Source organism: Garra rufa, chromosome 14 (assembly GCF_049309525.1).
Source record: "Garra rufa chromosome 14, GarRuf1.0, whole genome shotgun sequence".
Lineage (NCBI taxonomy): Eukaryota > Metazoa > Chordata > Actinopteri > Cypriniformes > Cyprinidae > Garra > Garra rufa.
The window spans coordinates 43,847,197-43,861,139 of NC_133374.1; positions in this window are offsets into that span (position 1 = coordinate 43,847,197).

Below are 13,943 nucleotides of genomic sequence, written 5' to 3' on the forward strand. Positions count from 1 at the left end.
TGGATATTAATATTTAACCAGAGTCAGCCTGTGAATAGGCTATGTGTTCTTCAAAGCAGACCCATATACAGCTTTGACATGTTATATGGTATAAGAGTCTTTTGTCTTTCTCGCAACGGGGACAGAGAGACAGTCTTCTCTCCTGCGAGGATCCTTCCCTCTAAGAACGGATGCTAAATTAATGTTTAACAGAGTCCGTGTGTGAACAGAGACACTTCAAAGCAGACCCGTAAGCGCAAATTACTTCTACAGGAGCTTCTCTGTCTTTCTCGCAGCGGGGTGAGACGCTGTACCTCTGACTCGCAGATCAACGCCTCTGAGTCCATTCATAAGAATAATTACAAAGCTTTCTTCATTATTCACAATAGATGATCTGTTCAACTCTTTTCACATATGTCAGCAGACGTTTTTCGGCGTGTTGAAATATTTCTCTGTCAGCATACACACTGCTATGAAAAAAAAAAATCAATGCAACGAAGCGCGTTGCACTCCGGAATAATCAGTATTTTTTTTGTCATTTTTGAAAGCACTAATAATGTTTTCTATTTTACTTTTTTAAATGTATTTCACATAATAGATCATACATAACACGCATCAAATACGTATACATATTTAATTCACGAATATTGCATTTACTTATGCATGATATATAAATATATATATATATATTTCTTTGTTCGGTTGAAAGCGTATTTAAATCTCATTCTTAGAGCAATAGCACCATCTAGAGGATATATGTGGATATGTCTAGATCAAACGTCGTTTTATTAAAATAACCAGAATTATTAAACGTAGTCGTTTGAGTAGTATGCTTTAAATTGGATATAGTACTTTAAATTTTGCATTTCATATTTCATATACTTTTTGATATGTTTTAAAATAAAACAGGTATACTATTAAGAAGATGTTGCTTTTTTTAACGTCTTAATGAAGAACTCAAATATCAGATGTCAGCTATTAACCAGATTCTGCCCGAGGCATTTCACAGTGTCTTAAAAGACTTCGCTGACCCTTTGGATGGCCTATTTCAATTTTTGTGACAGACAAAAAAACACGACATCTTTGCTGACGGGATGGCCACAATACGTGAGTGTAAAATATTTCTTCTATCTTTTATCAGATATTAATCTGTTACTGCATATTTTTCTAAAGGCCGTTTTTGTACGAGTCCGCCGTGGCTATCGTATTTACCTGATGCGTGTAATATATCAGATTTATTTGTGTAACATTTTAGCGATTTTGTATAAGTTGTAATAAGACGACCGTCTGCTTCAATACAGAATTTAAATTTTATGTAGCAGTGGTTGCACGTCAAGGTGTTTGGCTCGGTGGTTAGCGCGTTTGACCGTGACACTGTGGTTCGTCCGTTCTAGCCCCGGCTCATTGAATGTGTTGATAAATTTATTTATTTGTTGATTGAAATGTAATAGTTTAATCGTATATATTTTAGCGAAGCAGAAGCGCTTATATTTATTGAAAGACTGTCGATGCTTCATGTATATTGACTGCCGTTCATGTGTTTACAGAGATCTCTCAAATAAGCGAAGTTCCACGTGTTGTATTATAAGGATAAAATAAAGTTTGATTTGAATCTAGAGCGCGGGCCTGCTTTTAGCGTATACCCATGAGTCTAACTGTTTATTTAGTAATTTTAAAGAATATTGAATGAATATCTGTTTGTAGTCATGCTTTTGCGATGGGTCTTTGAAACGATAGTACACGGACATGCAAATTCTGTTCCATGTTTTCCTATCAGACGCAATGGCATCGGGGTTAATGCGGCTGGCTGTTGGAACACGCTCATAGAGGATCGCGCCCGGCTGTTTGAATGTGTTGTTTGTTTGTTAACTTAGTTTGAACGCTGTTTATAATGTAATACTTTAATAAGATATTAAACACTATATGTAACAAATACTATATTAAAAAAGATAAAAAGAAAAAATATGCTATAATTTGCAATGTTTAAAAGCTGATATATCACTACTACAAGATTAATGTACTTTACATCCATACGGGTGCTTTGGTTGCCATCGTGTGGTACGGAGCGGAATTACACTTCACATTTAATTTACTGACACGTGTGGTGCGGCGAGGTACTGCATTTGATAAATATTTTACTGTGGAGCCATCGTGTGGTGTGGAGCGGAATTACACTTCACATTTAATTTACTGCCACGTGTGGTGTGGCAAGGTACTGCATTTGATATATATTTTACTGTGGCTCCATCGTGTGTTCAAATCATGGTACTGCGCATGCTGGCTGTTTTGCTTTCGTTGCCATCGTGTGTTTATGGAAAAACAGTTGAAGATTAACTATGTGTTTGTTTTGGCTGGATTATATTATTTCTTGTTTTTATTTAATTTCGATCTATTACCCTAAGAATTCAAGCCAGGCTAATACTTTTATGTGTTTAAATCAAATGAAATACTATATTATATTTTTTTCATGTTATTATATTGCTACTTATATTATTCAGACACAGTGTTTAGAGAATAAATATTTAATATTGGTCTAAAGACAATTGAAACAATATATGTAGCTCAAATGTAATGATTTACCATCTACATTTATTAATGACTATTTATTTTACTTTAGTAGCAAGCCTTACAAACAGTATGAGTTACATTTATTAATAATGTAAAAATGTAGGATTTGATTAAAATTTCAAACATTATGCATCCGGTTAAATCTCTATATTTCATTAGTTTTATTTTAATCTTTGAAGTACATTTATTTTGATTAATTACTATTTATTATTTCAAACATTATGTATCCGGTTAAATCTCTATATTTCATTAGTTTTAATCTTTGAATTACATTTATTTTGATTAATTACTATTTATTATATTCATAGTAAGATTTGATTGGAAATGGTTAGATTATATTATTATCTACCGACATAATTTATACGGATGTTTTTTTTTAATAGAAATAAAACACACTGTATCCTGAGTACGTGTAGGCCTCAGTCGATGATAAGTGAATTAGAAGGTAATTACATTGTTTGATAAATGATGATATATTAGTACTATTTCACAGATGTTATATATCGATCTAACTTTTTTCTTTTTTATCAAAGGTATTAGCGAAGCATTTTCTATTGAAGAATCAGCCTTCGATCAAATTGATTCAATAGGTAAGCTTGATATTGAATTTATTACCTCATGACATATATTTACGTTTACTAAATATGATAAATATTTATTTATTTATTTATTTATTTTGGTTCTACAGCTGAAGAGATAGTGATTAATGGCCCTAGACCCGCATATGGTAAGTGACAATATAGGCATGCTGCAGAGTCGAATTAAACTCATTTGATGGTATAATATTTTGACTAACGCAATACGTAATATATTTTTATAGAGCACACATCATTTATCGATTTGACCCGTGAAGAGGTGGAGCAAGTGTCTGGACCAAGCACCAGCACTAGCAATACGCAAAAGCGTACTAGAGTGGAAGAGCGGGGATCGGACGACCCCGAACGAAAGAAAAGACTTGTAGCACGCGTTTCGCCAACCAGAAGAGTTGAGGACGCTGATGACGGTAAGATCACACGTTAATCTTTCTTTGACACCGTTCATGTCCTCGCTGTTGTTAAAACTTTGACATAGACACTGACTTTTATTTTTTATTTATACCCCTCTGCAGACAGACAGGACGACGGTGGGGATAACGTCGCCGACTGGACAGAGACTCAGCTGAATGCTTGGGAGACATCGTCATGGGGGAGCGATAGAGACCCAGATTCACCGGCGAGACATCGACAAACACCTTTTGCATTTCAAGATCCATCGGAGTCTGAAGAAGAGGCAGAAGAGGAAGACATAGAGCAAGAAGAGCAAGACCCTGAAGCCGAACCAGCGCCTGTGGTTCAGGGAGCTGTCGACCGAGGTGAAAATTTAACACTGATTCAGGAAAACACTGAACAGATTACCGCTTTGCGCCGAGAATCACGTAATAGAGATGGTGTGATGCAGAACTTGATGAATCTTATGATCGATTTGATTCGTCAAAGCAATGAACGTCGTGATGCTCAGCACGAAGAGTTACGTAATAGCATCGCAGGACTTCATAATCGATTGGATATTCAAGATGCTAGGATCCAGGCGGTGATAGATAATTCTTATGAACAACATGAGACAATAGAGAATCGTTGGTAACACTTTCTATGAAGCCCGTATTTATAATACATTATAAGGGTATTCTTAAGGCATTATAATGAATGCATAATGCATTATAAAAAACCTTATAATATGTTATATCATCTCATGAGTATTCATAAAAACAGTTTTAATGTATTATAATTTTTACTTATTTGTGGTTATAGCTTTTAAGAGTATGATTACCTCCTCATAGTTATAACGTATTGTAAGTCTCATATCTTGCCATTTTACTCATGTCACTTTACTTAAAGCATACAAAGACCACTTATAAGTAATTATAATAATATTTCCCAAAGAACCCCTAAGATCAGGCATCAGATCAGATGAATGTTTAATGACACATTTGTATTATCAGTATGATTATGTTGATGATACCCTTTAGACAGCTTTTGATCAGTAACTCTGCAACTCCATGTCAGCCAGCAGTAATTATCATTAATAGTATGCTAAATATATGCTAACACTAAATTTAGATGTTTTCCCCAAAAATAAACTATTATATTATTTTATATGTAACTTTGCAAGTACATGAACCTTCTACATAGCCTAACCTTAACCTACGTCTACTAATACTCTAAAGAGTGTTAGTTGAAATGTAGTTGGAAAGTTTAAGCTTATACTAAGTAGAATAAGTGGACCATCAAAATAAAATGTAATATAATGTAAAAAATAAATGTAACATGATATAGTCCATTATAAATTAAGTAGATTTAATATGGTGTCCATTGAGTGTTATAAATAATCATAATCGTAAAAGTTATAACCTCAGATACTCAAGTATTATAATGTATTATAATTGTTGTTACGATTATTCATGAGATGGTATAACATATTATAAGTTTTTTTATAATGCATTATGCATTCATTATAATGCCTTAGAAATACCCTTATAATGTATTATAAATACGGGCTTCATAGAAAGTGTTACCGAATCGTTTTCGTAGTATGCAAAGAGAAATGTCTGAAAAATTGAACGGTATTAATGACTCAATGCGTGAAGGACTGCGTGAAAGACGTTTGACAGTCAATCTCCTCATGACTCTAATCAATCATTTACAGCAGAGATAAAACATTAAACACAGGTGTTCTGTTTCATCATTTATGTAGTTGTGATTTAGTTCTGTTTGTACTTTTTTTTCACACCGTTGCTTTGATTGCTTGAATGGAGTGTATGCATTGATTATCATTTGTAATTTGAAATTCATCCTTTTGTTTGAACCAAAAAATAAACTGAAAATGAACGGTGAAAATATTCCAGACGATGCACATGACTGTCATTCAGACCAATCACTCTCACTGATTCTACAAAACGCTATAGATATGTACATAGACACCCCCCATGATTTGTGTGACAGATTACAACAACTGTTAAATATGTATCCAAATACGCTACAAATTAGTTTTAATAATGCAACGCCACTACAGATTTCTGATTTGGAACATTTAGAAACGTTAATAGAACAGAGTCTAAATATAAGTTTGTGTGATCAGTTACAGGGTCTATTAAATATGCAAGCCCGAGGTTTACAACTAAATACGCCGCAGAGCGGAGGTGTATTAACCCGTTCCAGCACTGCTCAGCCGACCGCAGATGCTATGCGCACAGTGACTGCCGCTACATCATCAGAGCATCCGTCAGTTGTAGGTAATAATGGAGGTGATCGAACTTCAGCCTCCATTGCTGGTCCCTCTACAGACTATAGCGAGGTCAACCGACCGACAACCTCCCGCGACAACCTAACATCTAATACGGCGCGACCGTCAACTAGTACTACAGACCGTATCGACGACGCGCAACCATCGACTTCCAATGCTCCTGCTACTTTGGGGGTGTCACATCGACACTCTGACGCGACGAGGCGGGGTCGTGAACGGTTATCGAGTTACCCCTAGGCCTCGATTTAACGGCGTACAACTGCAGAGAACTATGAATATGAGACAGATAAGATCTGAGGATTTAGCAGCCTACCACTTCTCATTGCACAGTACCATGGATGAAATAGTATCGTTTGCTAGACAAATCGGCGGCGACTGTTGCGTAATCAATTTATGCATGAACGGAGAGTCTTTAAAATCACCCGTTAACGCCGTTTTAACGCCCGGTAATAATTATGACATTAATCTTTTTACCGATCAAATTGAGAAAATTTTACAGAGCGACGATCAGATATTGTCCGACGATGCGGTCGAGATTGAAGCTCATGTGGTCATGAACAGACAAGGAGGGGGGAACCGCCGTCGTAAACTCACAGATCTACCGCTTGATCAGGTCATCAAAAGAAAAAAGATGAGGGAGTCACGTGACCACCGAGAGGGATGCAGTAGGTTTTTTGACTGCTCCGCAGTTGCCCTAGAAATTTATTTATTTTTCTACCACATATTTGATATTTCGGTCTGAATTTTTACTAGTTACTTAGAGATGGCGGCATCATCGAGGAAACAATCTTCAAAACAAGCTCAAGAGCAGACAAATATGCGTTCTGTCGACAGCGAAGAACTTTCTCGGCTAGTTAAGCTAGCAGTGGCTGACGCTATGAAGGAAGCTATACCTAAGTTTGTGGAAGATGTGGTGGAGCAAATTTCAGCTAAAACACAGGCCATGGTGGCTGAACAAATTTCAGAATTCCGAAGTGAGATGTTAACCATTCGAGCTGACACTTCGAAGTGTATGGAGGACATGGAAACGAATAAAAGCCGCCTGAATGAGGTAAATAACCGTCTCACTGCCTCAGTAGACAAGTTAACAGGGCTATGCGCCTCCCTGGAGAACAAGGTAGCCGACCTAGAGGACAGATCGCGTAGAGACAATGTACGGATACATGGGATTCCTGAGAGCCCTGAAACGGCGAACCCTCTTGCCTATCTGTCTGACGCTATCCCGAAATGGTTCCCGGAGCTTGGTTCAGTTGAAATTATGCGTGCACACCGAGTGGGTCCGACAAGAGAAGACGCCAACCGAAAGCCTGTCCCACGCACTCTTCTGCTGAAGCTACTGAGATTCACCGACAGAGATAAGATCCTGGGCGCCGCTCGGAAAGCAGCGATAGAGGTGGATGGGTCGGCTATCCGTTTCACCCCAGACTACAGCACACAAACTTTCAACCGCAGGCTGGCCTTCTCCAATGCGATGGATGTCTTACAGAAGCTGGGTTTCCGCACATTCTTACTTTATCCTGCAAGATTGAAAGTGATGCGAGGAGGGGCTACCCACGTCTTCAACACACCGCAAGAGGCCAAGGACTTTACAGAGACGCTTAATGGCTAAGTACTCTGATTACTGATAGCCTATAGCCTAATGAAAAGTTTGATTTTTTTTTGTTTTGTTGATGTTGTCGACGTTTGACGAGCCTAACTTTAATTTATAGCAGGCCCTTTACATTGTGCTCAAACTGATTTGTCTCTTTCCGTTTTTGCATCCTCACTTTCTATCACTGGTCTTTTGAACTGATGAAATTTTTTTGCGTGGCTTGTTAATTAGATAGCCTGTTAGCTACTGTTTACCTAAAAACTTTTGACCTAGCAATACTATTTCACTGTGGTATATTTCTGTTAACAGTAAGGGGGGTGGGCTGTGGGGTTTTTGGTTGGAAGATATTACTCTACCCAAGGATCACGGGTCCAACGTTTTGGGATGTGCTCCTTAAGAGCGAACTATTATTTGGGGTGTTTACTGTTCTGCTCTCTGACGTTCTTTGGAGGGCTGTGGGGTCATGGCGACAGGGTTATTTGGGTGGGTATGGATCTCTCTTTATTTTATTATTTCCATTTATTACACTCAGACTGCTGCACTGCTTATTACTTAGGATTTTTGTTTCAATTTATCTCACAAACTGTGATTTGCTTTTAGCATTATGGCAAAGCTCCATGTAATTAGCTGGAATGTTAATGGGCTGAATGGCCAAATTAAGCGGGCTGCTTGTTTAGATTTACTTCGTAGGCAGCGGGTTGATGTTGCCTTTATACAAGAATCTCATTTACAAACCCAAGATACTCGACGCTTTGCAAACAAATACTACTATGTGGCTGCCTCTGCATCTTTAAACTCAAAAACTAGGGGCTCACTAATAGTATTGAAGCGCAGTTTTTCACTGAATATAGTGGGGAAGTATGGCAGTGAAGATGGCAGAGTTTCATATATTAAAACTATAATTTCAGGTCATAAATTTGCTTTTATTTCTATTTATGCTCCTTCTCAATATGAACCAGATTTTTTTCCTACACTAACTTCAGTCTTAGCTCAATTACACGACTTTTCACTCATTATAGGGTCAGACATGAATGCTTGCATTAATTTGGCATTAGATAAATCTGCACAACATTCCTCTCCCACGCAAATACGCGCATCAAAGGATCTGCAAGACACTTTGTCAGCGCTCAGTTTGGTAGACCTATATCGCATACTTAATCCTACTTCTAAACAATACACCTTCTATTCAGCCAGACACCAGACTTTCTCTAGATTGGATTATCTTTTAGCATCTCCTTCTTCTTTTTCTGAAATTCATAATGTAGTAATAATTCCCTGTCCATTATCAGATCACAGTATTGTTTCAGCTCATCTTACGCTCACGAACACTCCCCCTAGAGCATCAAGGTGGCGTTTCAATACATCTCTTCTTCAAAATAAAGAATTCTGTACTTTCTTAAATAATAATTTGAAAACATTTATAGAGATCAATACAGGTTCAGTTGAGGATCCCAGGTTTCTATGGGACGCCATCAAGGGATCAATTAGGGACTCAGCTATTTCTTTTTCATCTTATCTTAAGAAAAACAGGCTTCAGAAAATAAGTGATCTAGAAGACACCCTTGTTCAACTTGAGTCAGAACGACAAAACACACAGACTGACACCCTGTTGGGGAAAATAGCTGCTACAAAAACCGAGCTGAACTCTCTATTGAGACAGAGGGCGGAGTTTTTAATACATAGAACTAGAAGAAATTATTACTTTAATGGACCTAGACCAAGCCATTTATTAGCCTTACGACTTAATCAGAATAAGAAATATTCTAATATCATGGCTATTCAAACACCTACAACCACCTTAACCGAACCTGGTGAAATTAATATGGAATTTAAAACTTTCTATTCTTCCCTGTATTCTTCTGAAGTAAGGCTGGATGCAGATTCCTGTCAGAACTTTTTCCATGACCTTGAACTCCCCACTCTTTCTAGTCAAGATTCAGAAAAACTCAGTGTTCCAATTACACTGGAGGAGTTGAGAAGGGCTCTTGTAGGCATGAAGAAGGGCAAATCCCCAGGTTGGGATGGTATTCCACCTGAGTTATATCTTGCCTTTTGGGACATACTTGGTCCTCCACTGTTGGATATGATTGTTGCTGCTGTTGACAGGGGAGCGTTCAACTCGGGTGTCAACACTGCAATAATCACGTTATTACTCAAGCCAAACAAAGATCCTTCACAATGTAGTAATTACAGACCCTTATCTCTTTTGAATGGGGATGTGAAATTGTATGCCAAAGTGCTTGCCTCACGACTTGAAAGTTATTTGACAAGTTTAGTACATAACGACCAGACTGGATTTATTAAGAGCAGATTGGCATCTGACAATATGCGCCGTCTCCTGCACGTTATCCATGCAGCAAATATGATTGATCTTCCTTGTTCAGTCTTATCACTTGACGCTGAGAAAGCGTTCGATAGACTGGAGTGGGACTATCTTTGGGCTACTTTGGACAATTTTGGCTTTGGTTCAGATTTTATCCAAATGATTAAGGTCCTATATGCAAACCCTTCTGCAATGGTATATACTAATAATATTTTCTCCTCTCAGTTTCCTATATCAAGAGGCACCCGCCAGGGCTGCCCCCTTTCCCCCTTACTTTTTGCCATCTCCCTTGAACCACTGGCTCAAAAAATCAGGCAACACCCCCATATACTTCCTATTTCTTTCAGTAATTCTGAACACCGTATATCATTATACGCAGACGATATTCTTCTGTATGTAGGTGATACAGGTTCATCTCTTCCACATTTACTATCTACCTTTGATAAGTTCAGCTCACTATCTGGATATAAGATCAATTGGACTAAATCTTCACTAATGCACTTAAATTCAGTTCAATCCGCTATTCCTCTGCCCCCCAATATTCCAGTGGTGAGACAGTTCAGATATCTTGGGGTTGATATTTCCTCTTCTATATTTCATATTACATCTCATAATTTTCAGAGCATACATAACCAAATTGAGAAGGATCTAGAGCGTTGGTCAAAGCTTCCAAATTCCCTTCAGGCCCGCATATCAATAGTTAAAATGGACATTCTCCCCCGTGTAAATTTTTATTCTTCAATGATTCCCCTCCCTCCTCCAAAGGGTTATTGGGAAAAACTACACTCTCTCATATCAAAATTCATATGGAATGGAAAGAGACCACGTCTAAAACTGAAAACCCTTCAGCGGGATAAGACACAGGGTGGATTGGGTCTACCTAACTTCAAGATGTACTTTTGGTCTTTTGTGCTTCGACCGTTATTTGTATGGTTTAACTCGGAATCCTCTGTCGCCTGGAAATTGATTGAGGAAAATCTCGCACAGCCCTATAGGCTTCAAGACCTAGTGTATTCCAATATGCCACCTAAAGAGGCCAAATCACACCTAGGCCCTATAATTTCCTACTTACTTAGTACTTGCCACACAGTTATGAACCATGTGGAGGTAGACTTAAAATGGCACAAACACTCTCCTATATTTAATAATTTCTCTCTTCTTAGGGGAAAAAAGCCCTTCTCCTTTCCATTATGGAGAAATAAGGGTGTTAATGTTTTCAATGACCTGTTTGATGAAGATGGTTTGCGTGCTTTTAGTGATCTACAAGCCGAATATGACCTACCTGGTACATCATTTTTCTTTTATTTGCAATTGAGATCCGCCATGAAGGCCTATGGTGTCCCTTGGGGCGTTCCACTGCTAACTCATCCATTACGCCAACTATGTGCGCCACAAAACCAAACACGAGGATTGGTTTCCAAACTCTACAAATTTATCTCTGACCCTCGTACATCGCTGCCAGTAGAGGGTGTTTGGGACAGGGACCTCACCCCTGTGTATGAGGAGGAAATTTGTTGGGACACAATATGGAAAAATCTGCATGACACTTCCAAAAACCCTGACCACCAACTAATACACTATAAATTTATACATAGGATGTATCTAACCCCCAGGAAGCGCCATGCTATGAAAATTATTACATCTCCTAATTGTGACTTGTGCACACTCGATGTTGTAGGCTCATTTATACATATGTATTGGGATTGCCCCAGTGTGTCTGCTTTTTGGAAACAAATCTCTACTACATTGAGTGACATACTTGAGGTCAGGATCCCATTATCACCTTCCCTTTTCCTGCTCAATGACAATTCCAATTTGGAACTTTCTCTTCAACAAAGGCGCATATTGTGGGCTGGACTCACTGCAGCTAAGAAAATGTTGGCATTGAGATGGCAGCCACCTCATAATTTGTCATGGCAACAATGGGCCAACTCCTTTTTAGACATTGTTATGATGGAGAGATCAGTAGCCCGGTTGCATGCAGCCAGTCAGAAAACAATTAATGCATGGGATGTAGCTTATAATTTGGTTAAAGAAAGAGTGCAGCATAATTATCCATAAGGTGCCAGACGATTTATGTTTGTGTTTTATTCTTTCACTTTTATACATTTATTTTCTTGATGTGTATTATATCTTGAGATCCGGGGTGGGATGGTTTAGGGGGTCGCCATAGGGTTGGGATGGGGGGGGGGTTAACTGTGTGAGTTTTTATTTTTGTTTCTATTCTGTGTTTCATGTATATCTTGTGTTGTATGTCTCTGAAGATACACAATAAAAAACATTTGATCAAAAAAAAGAAAAAAGAAAAAAGATGAGTTTATTTGTGCCTATGAACAAAACAAATGCTTTATGCCTTTCTATCTGTCTCGCACGTTTTCTCGATCCGGAATTACCCGAGAGCGAATTAGAAAGCCAGGCATCCATCATACACAATAATGCAGGGTTCTCCATCCAAGATAAGATCGGGCTTCATGACATAGCAAAGTTTGAAAATCTGCTAGATATTAAAATAGTCGTTTTTTTACAGGACTATTGCCGGAGGCGCGATAGAAATTTTCAAAAATCTCGACGAACCACACCCAAAAACCGTGTTCCTCTATTTACACGACGAACATTACTATATGATACTAAATCTGACGGCGTTTATTGGGGCTGATTATGTGTGCCAATACTGCTACAAAGGCTACTCAAATCTCCGAAATCACCATTGCATGTATGTTTGTAACGTGTGTTTTGACCAAGAGTGCTACAAATACCCTAAAAGTACGATCCACTGTCCCGATTGTCTGCGCTTTTGTAATTCACGCTACTGTTACAACATGCATAAGAAGATACCGCACGGTAAAGAGAAGGTCCCCTGTGACATATATAAATATTGTAAACTATGTAACAGGCGCTATGAGATTACCGGGACCAAAGACGATCACAAATGTCGACCCGGTCGATGTTTCGATTGTGGCGAAGAACGGCCGAACCAAGGGATACATCAGTGCTACATACAACCCCAAATGCCCAAAGATCCTGACACAAAATACGTGTTTTATGACTTTGAAACGTGTTACGAAAACGGTAGACACATCGCAAATTTCGTCTGCGCGATTACTTTTAAAGGAGAAAAATTTGTGGCGGCGGGTACCGACTGTGTGGAGCAACTAATCAATCGATTCAGAAAGCCCCGATACAAAGGCTACTGCTTCATAGCCCATTACGCATCCAGATTCGACTCTTTTCTTATTCTAGAGTATTTTTGCAAAGTGGGTCTTACTCTCGACATTATCATGCAGGGGTGTAAATTGATCTTTATGTACGATGAGCCTTTCGCACAGCGATACATAGATAGTTACTCCTTCATCCCTATGGCCTTGTCTAAGATGCCCGCGGCTCTTAACCTGACCACTCTGGAAAAAGGCTACTTTCCCCACCATTTCAATAGACTAGAAAATGCAGACTATGTCGGGCCCTACCCAGACAAGAAGTTTTACGGGTACGAAAACATGTCGGATAAAGACCAGGCAAAGTTTGATGCCTGGTATAGCGAGGTCTTGGATAAATTTTTCCGCTTCAAGAAGGAGTTGTACGAGTACGGTGTAAACGACGTTGTCTTATTACGCGAAGCATGCATGAAATACAGAGAAGCGTTCATAGAGTGTACCGAACTGGACCCCTTCAGTTTCACTACTCTTGCTGGGTGTTGTATGGGCGTCTTCAAAACCCATTATCTCGACAGAGACACTCTGGCTCTGACGCATAATAATGTGTACATCCAACAGAGCAAGGCATACTCTAGCGCGTCGAACGAATGGCTCGGGTATGTGAAAAAGACCCAAAACGTTGACATTAGCCATGCTCTAAACCATGGCGAGGTGCAGATCGGTCGTTACTTTTTAGACGGTTACTACGAACAGAATGGGACGAGGTACGGGCTAGAATTCAATGGATGTCTGTGGCACGGATGCGAGCGCTGCTTCGAACCCCATTATACCCACCCCTTGTCTGTCGTACCTTTCGGAGTTCTTAGAAGACAGTTTGATGAAAAGCTCGATATTCTTCAAAACGCATACGGGTTGAAAATGGAGGTCCTCTGGGAGTGTGAATGGAACAAAATGAAGAGGACAGACCCTGCCGTGATAGAATTTATGAGTACTTATTCAGCGCCCGAAAGACTGAAGCCGAGAGACGCACTCTTTGGGGGTCGAACTAACG